Raw genomic sequence first — 17,298 nt, 5'->3', positions numbered from 1 at the left:
ATGACCGAGACAGGATTCGAACCTGCGACCGTAGCGGTCACGCGATTCCAGACTGAAGCGCCTAGTACTGTACGGCCACATCGGCCGGCAAATATTCAAATGTGTGTGGAATCCTATGGGACTCAACTGCTAAGGTCATCAGTCCCTAAGCTTACACACTACTTAACCTAAATTATCCTAAGGACAAACTCACACCCATGCCCGAGGGAGGACTCGAACCTCCGCTGGGACCAGCCACACAGTCCATGACCGCTCGGCTAATCCCACGCGGCCCCTAAGTTGCCTTCCTCATCGACTTTGCGGAGAACTTCCTCATTCTTTACCTTATCGGCCCACATAACTTTCAACCTCCTTTTGTAACACCACATCTCAAAGCCTTCTATTGTCTTCCATTCATATAGCGCAGCTGCATGCAATCTGATGATGACGTGTAAACAAAATCTAACGTTATGTTTCTCTGTGGTTCGCACCGTTTAATGTTTCATCAGTATTCACAGTCCAGTCTCGCAAAACAGTTAGTCCGTTTACTACTGCTCATTCCTTCATCGTGTTAACAGAAAGTGTTACAGCTATCGAAACAGAGAACAAGATCAACTATTTTGTTTACCGAAAGAGTAAAGCATGTTTCTGTTTATGTACGAGGACATGCTGGAAAGTAACGCCTCCGAATTTTTTGCGTGAAAACTCTTAAAGCTTTTTACATAAAACAAACGTTATTATAAGATTGCACATCTTTATTCTCCGTGCCTACATATTGTTTTCTCAACTTAGCCACTCTGGTGACGAACAAATTTCTCCCAGCGGGAGATCAGTTCGTTGGTGCCGTCACTGTAGAATGTTCGACGCAGCCTCAACCTCGCCTCTGCTCGCCCCGCTTCATCACTGTGGTGTCCCCGAAGAGTTCTTTAAGTTTTGGAAGGAGCTGAAAATCGGATGGGCCAAAACCCGAACTCTATGGAGGATGATGGATGACAGGGAAGGCGAGGCGTCAGATTATTGCAGACGGTAGCGGCAACCGCGCGCGGTCTGGCGTTGTCGTGCTGAAGGAGACCGTGCTCGCCTGGGAACGAACCCTGCTAATTCGAAATTTGATTGCCGCGTTCTGTTTCTCACGCGCCGACATCGTTACGTTACACACCGCCATACTACACGCTACAATCCGGGCCCTCTGGCGTCAGAGGGGGCAAATATGTAGACATGATTTTTAAATGAACACACCGCCTTTTCACTGTATTGTTGTTTGTTTAAGGGGAGGTTTACTACCTTTCGGTTCAAAAAATCGATTTTTTTTAAATTACATTTTTGGATCCAAAAAAGTGTTTAGAATCCACCTCTGAAACGGTTTTTCCGAATACGGAACGGAAATGTTTGTTACTCGCGGTTGAACAAAAAAAAAAAAAAAAAAAAAAAAAAAAAAAAATTGCACCTGCCTGAAATCGGCCTTTTCCACGCACCAGTTATTTTTTCTTTCGTAGGACGAGTTATTGTACCGGTGCTTGGGAGGAGACACACACAATTCAAATGAAAGTTTGAACGCGTGCGTTTGGAAGTTAGCGCCCAAGCATTTGCATTATGGTGCGAAGACTGTGGACATAGTGACTTTTTTGGCAGTGAGCAGCTTCAACGAAGGGTATTCAGCAATTCTGAAGACTATGACGACGATGGTCGTCACCCTTTGACTCTATTCGACGCAGTTCGCCGAGAATTCGGACGACCATTGGATTCAAGTAGCCGAAAACCGCTTGTCAACGGCCGTACGAGCGGCTCTGGAGCAGCGCAGGATGGCCCAGATCAAGCAGAACACCCTCTGTGAGGAAGAGGAAGGACTAGTTTATGGACCCGGAATAGGAAATTGAACGTAAGTTGCATAAAATTGCATTTATATGCAGTCAAAACTTCAAACGCGTTTTTCTCGAAATGGCCTTTTTTTTATCACGCGGTATGGTAACTTTGAACCGATTGGCATGATTCTTGGTTTCCGAGGAAGCTAACTAGATTGTCTAGGAGTTGTACCACTTTTATTCCGATCCACCAACTACTAAATATTTTTACTTGGCCGACGAAGTCGAAAAAGCGATGAAAAACCCTGTTTTTTCAAATGGCCACCATTTTGTTTCCTATGGTCCAAATAGCTTATGCGAGGTATAACTCCTGAAGAATCTTATATACTTCGCTAAGGTCAACTCAATTTTGATTTCCGACGAACCGGCTGACCTGTGACATACCGCGCGTGTAGGTCTACATCGAAATTTTGTTTCGTTCCGACGGCACTTCCGCCTTTATTCTTCGACATTTCTGGTCGAAAAAATTCCAGTTTGTAGAGGAAATAAACATTTTGACTAAAATTTGACATTGATATCTATAACATATCCCGAGAAGAAAATTCTCAAAGAACATGCTTTTTTCGGGTCAAAGATAGTAAACCTCATCTTAATTATGACCCAGGTTTCGGCCTTTTATGCCATTTTCAAGTGATTGACTTTATGTCATTAACATATATTGAAGGACATCAAGCTCAAAATTGGATATAAATTAAGAAAAGTATTGGCTGCTCGCGAAATTACAGATGTGAAAATCACCGTCTTGTAGAAAGATCACTACATAATAGCGGAGGCACATCATATTTAATAAAAACTGGTTTACTTTGGTATATAAAAGATGAACACATGTCCTTGAGTCGCCTCGTGATGACTGGGTGTTGTGTGCTGTCCTTAGGTTAGTTAGGTTTAAGTAGTTCTAAGTTCTAGGGGACTGATGACCATAGATGTTAAGTCCCATAGTGCTCAGAGCCATTTGAACCTGCAATGTATGTTAACGACATAAACTCAATCACTTGCAAATGGCATTAAAGGCCGAAACCTAACTCGTAATGAAATAAACAACAGTATAGTCTAATGGCGGTGTGTTCATATAAAAATTATTGTATGACTATTACTCAGCAATATCACAAACTGTCTATGCAGACATGAGTTTTCAGAAAAAATTCGGAGGCATTACTTCTCAGCACGCCATCGTAAAAGCAACTGATAAGTTTTCATGAAATATTACTTGCTGTTTTATTCTGTTGGTTTCCTTTTCTCAGTTAGACAGCATTCATAGCATTATGGAAAAGAGATAATACAGTTTGTATAATAATTTATTACGTTACGATCTCTCAATCAAGCAAAAAATATTCACATTAACTTTTTTGGGAAATAGCAACCACCTTCAGATTTAATAAAATCCGCTACAAATCTTCGTACAGATATATAAAAAATACAGTTGTTTCTTTTGTTTCCTCAATGGCCTGTTTCGACCGAGCCTTGCCGTCATCTTCAGACTGAATCTTATTATGGTTGTGCGATTCAGGAACAGTAATACTATTTCTCGAAGATCCGAATATGACAGCTAGACTTTGTTGAAGCTGGTCTCTGAGGAAATAAAAGGGTTTCAACACGCAATCTTGGCTACAAAAATTCGTATGTATTGTAAGTAGGCTGTTTAGGTTTTTATGTTGGTAACGCCACGTAGCGCTCTGTTTGAAAATCACTGACTGTGCTGCCGCCAGCACTGGTGGATGTGCAGAGAGGGAGAGAGAGAGAGAGAGAGAGAGAGAGAGAGAGAGAGAGATGCCAGAAATTTGAGAGGTTACCATAAGCGGACGATCTGGACGTGTGTCCGCCAGAAAAAGAAAATTTGTAACGACGGAGATCATGAATTTATATATATATGATGACTTTTGAACGTTATTAAGGTAAATACATTGTTTGCTCTATCAAAATCTTTCATTTGCTAACTATGCCTATCAGTAGTTAGTGCCTTCTGTAGTTAAAGTCTTTTATTTAGCTGGCAGTATTGGCGCTCGCTATATTGCAGTAGTTTGAGTAACGAAGTTTTTTGTGAGGTAAGTGATTCATGAAAGGTATAGGTTATTGTTAGTCAGGGCCATTCTTTTGTAGGGATTATTGAAAGTCAGATTGCGTTGCGCTAAAAAAATATTGTGTGTCAGTTTAGTGATGATCAGAATAAGTAAAGAGAAAACTGTTTGAGTACGTTGAGTTTGGCTCAGCTGTTTGAAAATCAAAGAATGTACAAGTTTACCAGCACAGTCCTTCAAAATTTTTTCTAAGGGGACGTTTCAGTATCACCAAACATCAGACTGCGCCTAACAATATGTGCAACTTACATGCACTTATTTTAGACAACTTCATGTTATTCGAAGTTCACGAATGGTTTTGTTTTATATCTCTACGAAGCTTTGTTCTGGATTCTGTCACGTATGAAGATCATAGCTATTTGCCGAAACTAGTAGTGTATATATTTTGTATGTCTTTAAGCGATCGGGACGTAACAAGTTATTATACAAATATTTACAAAGGACACGTACTTTCACTTTAAAATATTTATTTTTTTTCAGTAATTGTTACAATCTCCTGATCTAAATGGGAATGTGGAGGTAAGAAGCGAGGAGTACAATATTAAAATACTCAGTAATACAAGGAACGATAGAAAGAGAGGAACGGAGAATAGTCAGCACGCGAATCAATATTTACTAAAGAAGCTGAGTCAGGGGTTTATATGTGGTCCTGAGACAGCATGGAGAGGAAAGGCGGACAAAATGGTGAAGTATTTACATAGAAAAACAACTGAAGAGGACCAGGGACAGACCCTGTGGAACTCCTACCGTGCTTTCTGCCGCGGTCTCCCTGTGTTAATTAATTAACAGTCCAGTGTTGCATTCCTTTCTCACACGAAGAAGTCCTCAAACTTGCAGCGTGGAACACCTGGCACCGATTCCGTTGGACGCATCGCGTTAATTGGGAGTGCAGTTCCAAGGCCAGCGAGCTGCACCGTCTGCTCAGGAAACGGGCACGAGGCCGGTTCCAGCGGCTGTCTCGCTCTCGCACGCTTCCTCCCCCCCTCTCTCATTCTCTCTCTCTCAATCTCTCTCTTTCTTTTACTATCTCTTTAAAACAACTTGTTTATGAGTACCCGCGCTGGGTCTGGCAGAATGGTGACAAAATTATCTTAGCTACCCCCTGTTACAAGAGGGTACAGTTATCCTTGCTGTCAAAATGCACCGGGGTGAGAAGAGCCATAGCATACCTCCTGACATCGTGTCGGACTTTCTTTTGCTCTGCGTAGTGCAGTAACTCGTACAGAAATATGTTCGAGTATAATGACTTTTCTGGAAATTAGAAATCTACTCTGTAGAAATCAGCATGCGTTTAGAAAAACACGATCGTGTGAAACCCACCTCGTGCTATTCGTCCACGAGGCTCAGAGGGCCATAGACACGGGTTCCCAGGTAGATGCCGTGTTTGTTGATTTCCGCAAGGCGTTCGATACAGTTCCCCACAGTCGTTTAATGAACATAGTAACAGCATATGGACTATCAGGCCAATTGTGTGATTGGATTGAGGTGTTCCTAGATAACAGAACGCAGCATGTCATTCTCAATGGAGAGAAGTCTTCCGAAGTAAGAGTGATTTCAGGTGTGCCGCAGGGGAGTGTCGTAGGACCGTTGCTATTCACAATACACATAAATGACATTGTGGATGACATCGGAGGTTCACTGAGGCTTTTTGCGGATGCTGCTGAGGGATATCGAGAGGTTCTAACAATGGAAAATTGTACTGAAATGCAGGAAGATCTGCAGCGAATTGACGCATGGTGCAGGGAATGGCAATTGAATCTCAATGTAGACAAGTGTAATGTGCTGCGAATACATAGAAATAAACATCCTTTATCATTTAGCTACAATATAGCAGGTAAGCAACTGGAAGCAGTTAATTCCATAAATTATCTGGGAGTATGCATTAGGAGTGATTTAAAATGGAATGATCATATAAAGTTGATCGTCGGTAAAGCAGATGCCAGACTGAGATTCATTGTAAAAATCCTAAGGAAATGCAGTCCGAAAACAAACGAAGTAGGTTACAGTACGCTTGTTCGCCCACTGCTTGAATACTGCTCAGCAGTGTGGGATCCGTACCAGATAGGGTTGATAGAAGAGGTAGAGAAGATCCAACGGAGAGCAGCGTGCTTCGTTAAAGGATCATTTAGTAATCGCGAAAACGTTATGGAGGTGATAGACAAACTCCAGTGGAAGACTCTGCAGGAGAGACGCTCAGTAGCTCGGTACGGGCTTTTGTTGAAGTTTCGAGAACATACCTTCACCGAGGAGTCAAGCAGTATATTGCTCCCTCCTACGTATATCTCTCGAAGACACCATGAGGATAAAATCAGAGAGATTAGAGCCCACACGGAGGCATACCAACAATCCTTCTTTCCACGAACAATTCGTGAGTGGAATAGAAGGGAGAACCGATGGAGGTACTCAAGGTACCCTCCGCCACACACCGTCAGGGGGCTTGCGGAGTATCGATGTAGATGTACTGAGCCACGTTGCCCCTATATAGCCATCCATAATTGCCAAAGTATTGCCGGTGGAGGACTTTATGCACGAACTGATCTCTCCATTATGTCCCATGTCGGACGATCTAGGGGCCCAAATCATTCACTCGAACTGTTCAGAATGTTCTTCAAACCAATTGCGAACGACTGTGGCCTGGTGACATGGAACATTATCAGCCATAAAAACTCCATCGTCATTTGGGAATACGGAGTCCATGAATGACAGCAAATGGCCTGCAAGTTGCCAAACATAACCATTTACAGTCAATGATCGCTCCAGTTGGACCAGAGGACCCAGTCCGTTCCCTGTGAACACAACCCGCACCATTGTGGAGCCTCCATCAGCTCGCACAGTGCCCTGTCGACAACTCGGGTGTCAGCGCCACATTCTGACCCCACCACCAGTTCTCGCCAACTGAAATCGGGACTCGTCCGACCAGCCACAGTTTTGCATTGGTCTGGGACCCATCCGATATGGTCACGAGTCTGGAGACGCGCTGCAGGCGATGTCGTGCTGTTAGCCCAGGGAATCACGCCGGTCGTCTGCTACCATAGCCCATTAACGCCAGATTTCGCCGCACTTACAGGAGACGTTCGTCATACGTCCCACATTGATGTGACGCAATGTTGCTTGTCTGTTCGCACTGACAACTCTACGCAAACGCCGCTGCTCTCGGTCGTTAATTGAAGGCCCTCAGCCACCGTATTGTCCGTGGTGAGAGGTAATGCCTGAAATTTCGCATTCTCGGTTCGCTCTTGACACTGTGGGTGTCATAATACTGAATTGCATAACGATTTCCGAAATTGAATGTCCCATGCGTCTAGCTCCAACTACCATTCGTAACACCCCAAGAAGCCCGAAAACCCAAACAAGAATGTCACGATAATTTAAAGTAGGGAACAGTGTTATCCTGACACATACGACAACGTTGACAATAATTTAACACATTAAAGTTTTGATGAACACCAATTTCAGTTATTACTGAGTCTGTCACGATATAAAGCTGGAAAGAAAGTAACGTTATTTTTAATTAGTTATGAAACATCTTAGTAATAACTGCAAATCAGTACAACGAAAGTTAAGTCCAAAGTAATATGTCGGTCAGAAATAACATTTATTCTGAAAGAGAGTTGTAAACGCGGCGAAAAGGAAATTCAACAAGCTAGCGAAATGCTTGCTAGCTTGTTGGTAACAAGTCGACAGAGAGAGAGAGAGAGAGAGAGAGAGAGAGCACCGTCTGTTATAGTACTACAAACGGAACGCTACGAGATTGTTTCTTTTTTAAAAAAAGTAATATTATGTGATAGAGGTGCGCGGAGTTTGTTCTCAGTTATTCTGACTTGAGAACTTGAACTGAAGTGATATTCTGATAGTGTACGACGAGTTAATGAACTTTAATTATTGGAGATATTATTATTGGACTCAACCTTCATCAAGGTGAACAGTTACAACGGAGAATGGACATAGTATCGAAGACCTGCAATACCTGATTAGTCTGGAGTAGGAAACATTAAGACGACCACACGAAGATAATACAAATACGCCGATTGTAAAAGTTGTCGTAGTTCTCACGATCACTGAACTGAAAAGAATCGTAATAGATCTCAGCCATCGGTGTGCGTGTGGTGTGATGATTATAAAGTAATTGCTAAGAAGGAACAATAAAAGTGTTCGTCAGTAACAGAAATCTCACGTGTTGGCTCCATCATTAATTGAGCTGTGTGATAGTTGATAATCAAAATTAATTAACTGCAAACATTGAAAGAGTGACATGATGAACATTGAGCATTGAAAGGAGTGTTTTGCCGAAATAATATCACGACGCACGAAAGCAAGATCGCATTATAGATTATCTCTGGATTTGCGTCGTGACATAGTGAACAATTCTGCCTAACTAACTGGGCATAGCAAATCATCATAAGACCATAAGAGACAATTAAAATCAGCATTTCTCATCGCTGAGTAGACTGCGGAATCGCAAACGGACTTTCATACATTACGCGAGGAACAATTTTCTTTAGAGATTTTGAGGTGCTGTTCCACGTTACCCGACGGGGACAACCATCGCTGCGCGTCGCGTCTCCATTCCACCGACCGAGCTGTAGTAGCAGCGGCTCAACATCAACAGCGACAGCAAAAGGGGAGAGGGGGACGTCACACATTCCGCGTTCAAAGACGGTCGGACACCGTTTCACATGAATAATCTGAGTACAAAAGACAGCTACGCCAACCCACTGCCCTTGTGTGATATTACGGCGATACGTACGAGGGTTGGAACTTAAATAGTGGCAATTATTTATTCACAACCGGTACAAAAGAGTTACATGTTTGCACCTGTTACTGTCCTTCAAAGTAGTCGCCAGCGTTGTGTAGAACCCGTTGCCAGCGATGTGGAAGGCGTAGTATACCGTCAGCAGAGCCTGTTCTGTTGATGGTGCGAATGGAGCGGTCTACTGCCTGTCGAATCTCTGGAACAGTTCTGAAGCAAATGCCACGAAGCCAAAACTGAAACGCCAATCCAACGAATGGCGTCATTATGGGTCGCCTCGAAAGTAGAAAGTGCGTCAGAGCCCCAGTATGGTGTAAGTTATGGTGATTCTCGTGTACGACCGCGATGGTGTTATCCTAACGCATTACGTTCCTCCACGGCAGACCGTCAATGCACAGTACTACTGTTCGTTTTTGGAGCATCACCTGCGACCAGCTTCGGGGAAGAAGCGGCGACACTTTCTGCGCAACCCACCCATCATTTTGCACGACAATGCGCGGGCGCATACAGCGCAAGCTGTGGCTGCTCTGTTGGATCGATGGGACTGGGAAGTACTGTACCATCCACCATACTTTCCAGACTTAAATCCTTGTGACTTTGATTTGATTCCGAAGATGAAGAAACCACTTCGTGGCATTCGCTTCAGAACTGTTCCAGAGATTCGACAGGCAGTAGACCGCTCCATTCGCACCATCAACAGAACAGGCTCTGCTGACGGTATACTACGCCTTCCACATCGCTGGCAACGGGTTCTATACAACGCTGGTGACTACTTTGAAGGCCAGGCAAACGGATGCAAACATGTAACTCTTTTGTATCGGTTGTGAGTAAATAGTTGCCACTATTTAAGTTCCAAGCCTCGTATATGTGCATATCGCTACTCTATGTCTTTTGTAACCTCAGTGTACACAGAGCGTCGGGACTAAATTAAAGAAGTTAAGAGCGCAAGTTTGAAAGAATGTAAGGAAATCGATTAGAAAACGAAGTAAAGCAGCAGAAAATGATACAGCTACGTGAAGATGTTTTTCAACGTTGGAACCAAGAATCTCGAAAAGTTCTTGACCGATTTACTCCTAATTTTTGCAAGACTTCTAATATAGGAAATGTTGTTAGTAAAAATTCTGAAAAGTTCTTCACCATCTTATTTCAAAATTTTGCACCACTATACTTTAATAATAAACATTTAGACCGACATAGGTTGTATGTAAGATAGAAAAATATGGTCATAATAATGAAATATTCTTAGCAAAAGTCTCGAAAAGATCTTAAGCGATTTACTTCAAATTTTTACACGATATTCTAGTAAACATTCAGACAGACATTGGCTGTACATTCTGGAGAGGTCTCTCTCTCTTACCCTATATATCAATAATCCCAACGGATTTATTTTCTAATAAAAAAAAACCACATTGTGAAATTTTGAAAGTTTATCATTATACAGGGCGATTGCATATAATGTTACAAAATTACAGGGATGATGGGGAAAGCTAAATCCATCAGTTTCAGGCGCAACGCCCTGGTCCGGAAATGATCGAGTCTAAAGTTACAACCGAAATTCGTTCTGATACCACCCACAGTGTAATACCTGTACTGGTGCTGTTGTTGCTAAGATTGTAGGGCAGGCAACTTTAAGATGTGGATGTACTGACCAAGATAAGAATAAAGAGTCTAGAAAACACGGGCTCTGCAATGCATACTGTAAGATTTATGGGCACTTGCTCAGTAGATGAGATGTTTCACAATAGCGTAGATGAACATGATTCTCGGCCATCAATAAGCGTCAGCGTGCGAACCGCTCAATGAAACATCATCGATATGGGCTTTCGGAGCCGAAGGCCCACTAGTATATCGTTGATGACTGGAAACATGGTGCCTGGCCGGACGAGTCTCGTTTTAAATTGTGTCGAGCTGATGGACGTGTACGGGTATGGAGGAAACCTCATGAATCAGTTGGAGTGATGCGTCTAGATGCGACTCTGACAGGTGACTCGTACATTAGTACCCTGCCTGATGGCCTGCATCCATTCGTGTCCACTGTGCATTCCGACGCCTGGGCTGCGTTGCAGCGTGCTGTTCAGAAGAGATCTCCACCCATTTATGGACAGCCCTGCAGGTTTCATGGTGTCAGTTCCCTCCAGCACTACTCCAGACGAGTCCCTGCCACGTCGTGTTGCGGCACTTCTGCGTGCTCGTGGGGGCTCTACACGATACTAGGCAGGTGTACCAGTTTCTTGGGCTCTTTAGTGTAACTCCAAGAGCCCGGCTATTCAGCGGCATACCTCGACGCAAACGACTTCACTAGGCGGATGAACTTTTTTCCGTACATTTTTCACGTATCACAATTTTCTAAAGCACACAACAATGCAAGCATACGTAAAAACCAACAACAACGCACGTTGTTTTGTACACACAAAACGAAGTAGGCACAGCAAGAGCTTTGACGCCACGACCGGAAGCGATTACTGCACTGGGATTGGTTCGGGCCATACGACTGGCGACTTGCCTTGTTAACCGGTTACGCTGCCAACATGAGGCGCATACGTCCAGCGCAAAGTTTCACCGGTCTCTGTATACAGGGATTGTAAACTGTGGCGCGCCGTCCTCGGCCTCTCCTCAGACGGCCAGCCCCCAACCACCAGCCACCGTGTCCTCGAGTGGGCGGCGTGCCTGCACGGACCTCTGCCGGTGACCGCGCGGTATGACGCAGGGCTCTGCCGCGATAAGCGGCCAATGAAGACTGATTCCCCCTCCCAGACACTGGGTCAGTTCCCAAGTTGAAACACCTTCTCCGAAAATTTCTGTTTCCGGACGCATCTTTCCCCACTCCCGCATGGCCTGTAACTGCACGTTCTACATCTACATCTACATCCACATTCTTAACCAGCACCTTACGGTGTGCGGCGCAGGGTACTTTGTGTACCAGTGTAACTTCGACCATTTTCTTTTCACTCGCGTGTGGTTCGCGGGAAGAACGATTGCTGGTAAGCCTCAATGTGTAATTTTATATTCACGGTGTAGGACGAAGCACTATATCGATCGACTCGTCTAGACACTTGCGCACTTGAAATTTTACCAGCATACCGTACTGTGACGGAGAACACGTCTCTTACAGCGTCAGGCACTGGAGTTGACTCACAATCTCCATGACGCTTTCGTGCTTTGTAAACGAACCCGTAACAAGACGTGTATCTACACTGAAACGCCAAAGAAACTGGTATTAGGCATGCGTATTCAAATACAGAGATATGTAAGGAGGCAGAATACGGCGCTGCGGTCGGCAACGCCTATATAAGACAAGTGTCTGACGCAGTTCTCCGATCTGTTACTGCTGTTGCAATGCCAGGTTATCAAGATTTAAGTGAGTTTGAACGTGGTTTTACAGTCGGCGCACGAGCGATGGGACGCAGTATCTCCGAGGTACCGATCGCGCGGGTATTTTTCCGTACGACCATTTCACGAGTGTACCGTGAATATCAAGAATGCGGAAAAACATCAAATCTCCGACATAGCCGGAAAAAGATCCTGCACCAACGGGACCAACGACGACTGAAGACAATAGTTAAACGTGACAGAAGTGCAACCCTTGCGCGCATTGCTGCAGATTTCAGTGCTGGGCCATCAACAAATGTCAGTCTGCGAACCATTCAACGAAATATCATCGATACGGCCTTTCTGAGCCGAAGGCCCACTTTCGTATCCGTGATGACTGCACGACACAAAGATTTACGCCTCGCCTGGGCCCGTCAACATCGACGTTGGACTGCTGATCACTGGAAACATGTTGCCTGGCCGGACGAGTCTCGTTTCAAATTGTATCGAAAGAATGGACGTGTACCTGTATGGAGATAACATCACGAAGCAATGGACCCTGCATGTCCATATCGGCAGGGGACTGTTGAAGCTGGTGGAGGCTCTGTAATGGTGTGGGGCGTGTGCGGTTGAAGTGATGTGCAGCGCCTGATACGTCTAGATACGACTCTGACAGGTGACACGTACGTAAGCATCCTGTCTGATCACCTGCATCGATCCATGTCCATTGTGCATTCCAGCAGGACAATGTGATACCCCACACGTCCAGAATTGCTACAGAGTCGCTCCAGGAACACTATTCTGGGAAGCCTCGCAACGTGCTGTTCAGAAGAGATCTCTACCCCCTCGTACTCTCACGGATTTATGGACAGCCCTGCAGGATTTATGGTGTGCGTTCCCTCCAGCACTACTTCAGACATTAGTCGAATCCATGCCACGCCGTGTTGCGGCACTTCTGTGTGCGGAGGCCCTACACGGTGTTGGCTCTTCAGCGTATTTCCTGTATCAGTCCTGTCCGGTAAGGATCCCAGACTGTCGAGCAGTACTGTATTGGTCGAACAAGTGTTCTGTGAGCTACTTCCTTTGTTGACGGACTACGTTTTCTGAAGATTGTTGCAATGAATCTGTCTGGTGTCTGCGTTACTCGCGACTGATTTTACATGGTTTCCCCACTTCATATTGCTCCGTCTGCGTATTCCTAGATATTTTCTGCACGTAACTACGAGTACTACTAGCGATTGGTATGCGACTTTTTTAATAATACAATAAAAGGTCTTTCTCTCTAGGTATTGACAATAGTGTCAGACATAGGGGATATAAACTGAAAAAGCTGGCATACTATGCTTACTTTCATATGGGATTATTTTTTGGGGTAATTCATCAAGCCAAGCTAAAGTTTCCCGGGCACAAAATCGTGCACTAAGAGTTATATGTGATGTGAACTCAAGAACATCCTGCAGAAGCCTGTTTAGGGAAATAGGGATACTAACTACTGCTTCCCAATATATTTATTCCTAAATGAAATTTGTCATTAAAAATATATCAGTTTTTCAAACCAACAGCTCAATTCATGGAATCAGTACTAGAAATAAGAATAATCTTCACAAGGATTTATAGTCACTTACTCTTGTACAAACAGCTGTGCATTATTCAGGAACACACATTTTCAATAACTTGCCATCAGCCATAAAAAGCTTAACAACCAACGAAATTCAGTTTAAGAGAAGCCCAAAGATTTATTGGTGTGTATATAAGTTCAATATAACTTCTGCACCATTTCAGTGCAGTAATGTGTTCATTGTAAGTAAGGATTATACTAGTTCTATTACATGTTTATTACCTCATAAATAAAAAAAAACTTTTTTTTTATTTTAAATTCAGTGCATTAGTGTTTGTAAAATGATTCTTTCATACCGTGTTCATTAAAAAAATGACGATCATTCCACTTGAGACCTGTGGAAGGTACATTAGCTTATTTGTTTCAGTTGTAAACATTTGTCATGTATTATTGTTTTTCTGACATGTTCTACATCCTGGAGGGCCTCCTCACTACGGAATAATTGGAATGAAAGTAAATCTAATCTAATCTAATAGGTTAGGTTTGTTTATGCTGAGGGTCAGTTGCCACTGCCTGCACCAAGCGGCGACCCTCGTCTGGTCCTCCTGCACTTCGTTGTAATTTTCTAGCGTTACGACTTTCTTGGATACAACAGCATCAAGCGAAAACTCTCATAGAACTTCCGATGTTACTTAGTACGTAATTTACATATGTTGTGAACAGCACTGGTCCTATTACGTCTGAAGAGTTCTCTACGTTAAGAATCACATAGGATAATCAGCAATGGCACCCACAAACTTCCCGCACAAGAAGCCACTCTCGTTGTGCCAACGGCCTTGTCAGAGGGGGTGGTGGAGCGTACAGACGTTCAGGGGACTCTCTTAGTCCTCGGGTGGAAGACTGCCTCTAAGGGCGGAAGAATCAGCAACGGTCAACGGCAAGAGTATGCAGAAGGCAATGGAAATCACGGCATTAAAGATACATAATGTGTATCCACAGGACATGTGCCCTGTAATCGAAAAAGTGCCATGATGATCTGTGCAAGGCAAATGATCCCGGGATAGTTCCGCCTCTACAGGAGAGGACTGTGAAAAGGGGGAGATGACCTTGGAAAAATATTCAATAATCAAGGAAAGGCTAACGTTCTACGAGTCGGGACGTAGAATGTCAGAAGTCTGATATGGGAAATGCTGAGGGTCAGTGAAGCAAGGATTTTTGGTCAGATGAGTGAATAGCGAGGGAGGGCAGAAAGTGAGTTAATGTGAACAGTTGAGTGAGAGAGTTGTTTTCATCAGACTCGACATCAGACGAACACCGGCAACAATTGTTCAAGTATACATGCCGACATCACAAGCAGCCGATGAAGAGACAGAGAAAATATACGAGGATATTGAAAGGGTAGTTCGATACGTGTAGGGAAATGAAGATCTAATAGTCATGGGGGATTGGAATGCGGTTGTAAGGGGGGGAGTAAAAGAAAGGATTTTATGGGAGAACATAGGCTCGACAGAGGAGAAAGAGTTCTGCAATGAAATTGAGTTATTTATAGCGAATACTCTGTTGAGGAATCACAAGAGGAAGACGTTCCGTACCCTCGAATTTTCTGCACTAGGCGGCTGTGCTGAACTGTGCCAAACGCGTTAAGCATCAAACTGGGCGCCGATATCTGCTGCCACTTAGGACTATAGTCCAATCCACGAAAAATGGCGGCTAGCGCATGTCGAGGATTGCATTGTAGACGATTCCAAGCGAGAGTTGCGGTACCCGCATGTGCGTACTTTCCGCTTGAAAGGAGCGTATAACGCTGCAAATTATGTCTCTCACTTGCTTAAGCTTACCGTCAGCGATCACAACTCGCCACAAATAGAATAAAAATTCACTAAACAACTGGCTACGATCACGTTTAATGTTCGCTTAGCTACGGCATTCAGAGCAGAGCTGTCGGAACACACGTGACGTTGGTGCGCAGAGCAAGCCTAAGCTCGACCGCCATCGTTCGTGGCTGCTACTATAGCGGACGAGCAGACCGGTCTAGGCTTTGCACTGTGCGGCTGATGCGTTACGAGTGCTACGTGCAAAAGCAAGCGAAACGACCAGACGTAATACAGGAACTAGTTTTTGCGCAAGTGACTCATCCTTCCTCCTGCTGCTGACGACATCTACATCTACATGGATACTCTGCAAATCACATTTAAGTGCCTGGCAGAGGATTCATCGAACCACCTTCACAATTCTCTATTATTCCAATCTCTTATAGCGCTCGGAAAGAACGAACACCTATATCTTTCCGTACGAGCTCTGATTTCCCTTATTTTATCCAGGTGATCGTTTCTCCCTACGTAGGTCGGTGTCAACAAAATATTTTCGCATTCGGTGGAGAAAGTTGGTGATTGGAATTTCGTGAGAAGATTCCCTTGCAACAAAAAACGCCTTTCTTTTAATGATTTCCAGCCCAAATCCTGTATCATTTCTGTGACACTCTCTCCCATATTTCGCAATAATACAAAACGTGCTGCCTTTCTTTGAACTTTTTCGATGTATTCCGTCAGTCCTGTCTGGTAAGGATCCCGCACCGCGCAGCAGTATTCTAAAAAAGGATGGACAAGCGTAGTGTAGGCAGTCTCCTTAGTAGGTCTGTTACATTTTGTAAGTGTCCTGCCAATAAAACGCAGCCTTTGGTTAGCCCTCCCCACAACATTTTCTATGTGTTCCTTCCAATTTAAGTTGTTCGTAATTGTAATACCTAGGTATTTAGTTGAATTTACGGCATTTAGATTAGACTGATTTATCGAGTTCCTTTTAGTACTGATGTGGATGACCTCACACTTTTCGTTATTTAGGGTCAACTGCCACATTTCGCACCATTCAGATATTTTTTGTAAATCGTTTTGCAGTTTGTTTTGATCTTCTGATGACTTTATTAGTCGATAAACGACAGCGTCATCTGCAAACAACCGAAGACGGCTGCTCAGATTGTCTCCCAAATCGTTTATATAGATAAGGAACAGCAAAGAGCCTATAACATTACCTTGGGGAACGCCTGAAATCACTTCCGTTTTACTCGATGACTTTCCGTCAATTACTACGAACTGTGACCTCTCTGACAGGAAATCGCAAATCCAGTCACATAACTGAGACGATATTCCATAAGCACGCAATTTCACTACGAGCTGCTTGTGTGGTACAGTGTCAAAAACCGTCTGGAAATCCAGGAATACGGAATCGATATGAAATCCCTTTCGGTTCTTACAGTGAGGAAAAAAACAAAAAATAGCAACAAAAGAAAATGCTCTATCTATTCGGCGACTGTGAAGGAAAATATTCAGAGCGGCAATGCCTGGAGCGCCAGGTGAGGGCAGCAGACCTTCGTCACGGCCGCATGCACGTGGAAGCAGCAAAAAGCGAGGCAGCAGTCCGCGTCGTCAGACTAATTGCAAGGCGAGAACTAATTGGCCGGATTGTTGATTCCGATACGGCGCCAGGTATCGCTACCGTTAACGTCGTTCGTGCCGAGAAACGAGCGAAATAACGCCGACCCGAACTGCCTTCTCTCTGAAATAACTCTAGTGGTTGAAACATATCGCTAGAAAGGCAAGCCTGTCCTCAAACAGAAACTTCGTTTGAACACCTCAGTGCTTCGTTAGGCGCGCTCCTACTGCAGCTGGTACGCTTTTACCTTCGCCTGATCCTTGAACAGATTTACCTAGCCACTTACACGGAAAACTACAGCTTACGAGGATTCCCTAAGACTCGCCGGCTTTGCAT

General features: G+C 44.1%; 1 protein-coding gene across 4 annotated transcripts in view; it reads right to left on the bottom strand.

Moving 5' to 3' along the window:
* Window positions 1-17,298, bottom strand: part of LOC126210106 (protein PALS1) — a 786,719-nt gene that overhangs the window by 244,264 nt on the left and 525,157 nt on the right. The gene's annotated exons all lie outside the window — the stretch shown is intronic.

Source organism: Schistocerca nitens, chromosome 10 (assembly GCF_023898315.1).
Source record: "Schistocerca nitens isolate TAMUIC-IGC-003100 chromosome 10, iqSchNite1.1, whole genome shotgun sequence".
NCBI classification, from domain to species: Eukaryota; Metazoa; Arthropoda; class Insecta; order Orthoptera; family Acrididae; genus Schistocerca; species Schistocerca nitens.
Note: the sequence above shows the minus strand (reverse complement) of the source record. Positions and strands in the feature narration are given on the sequence as shown.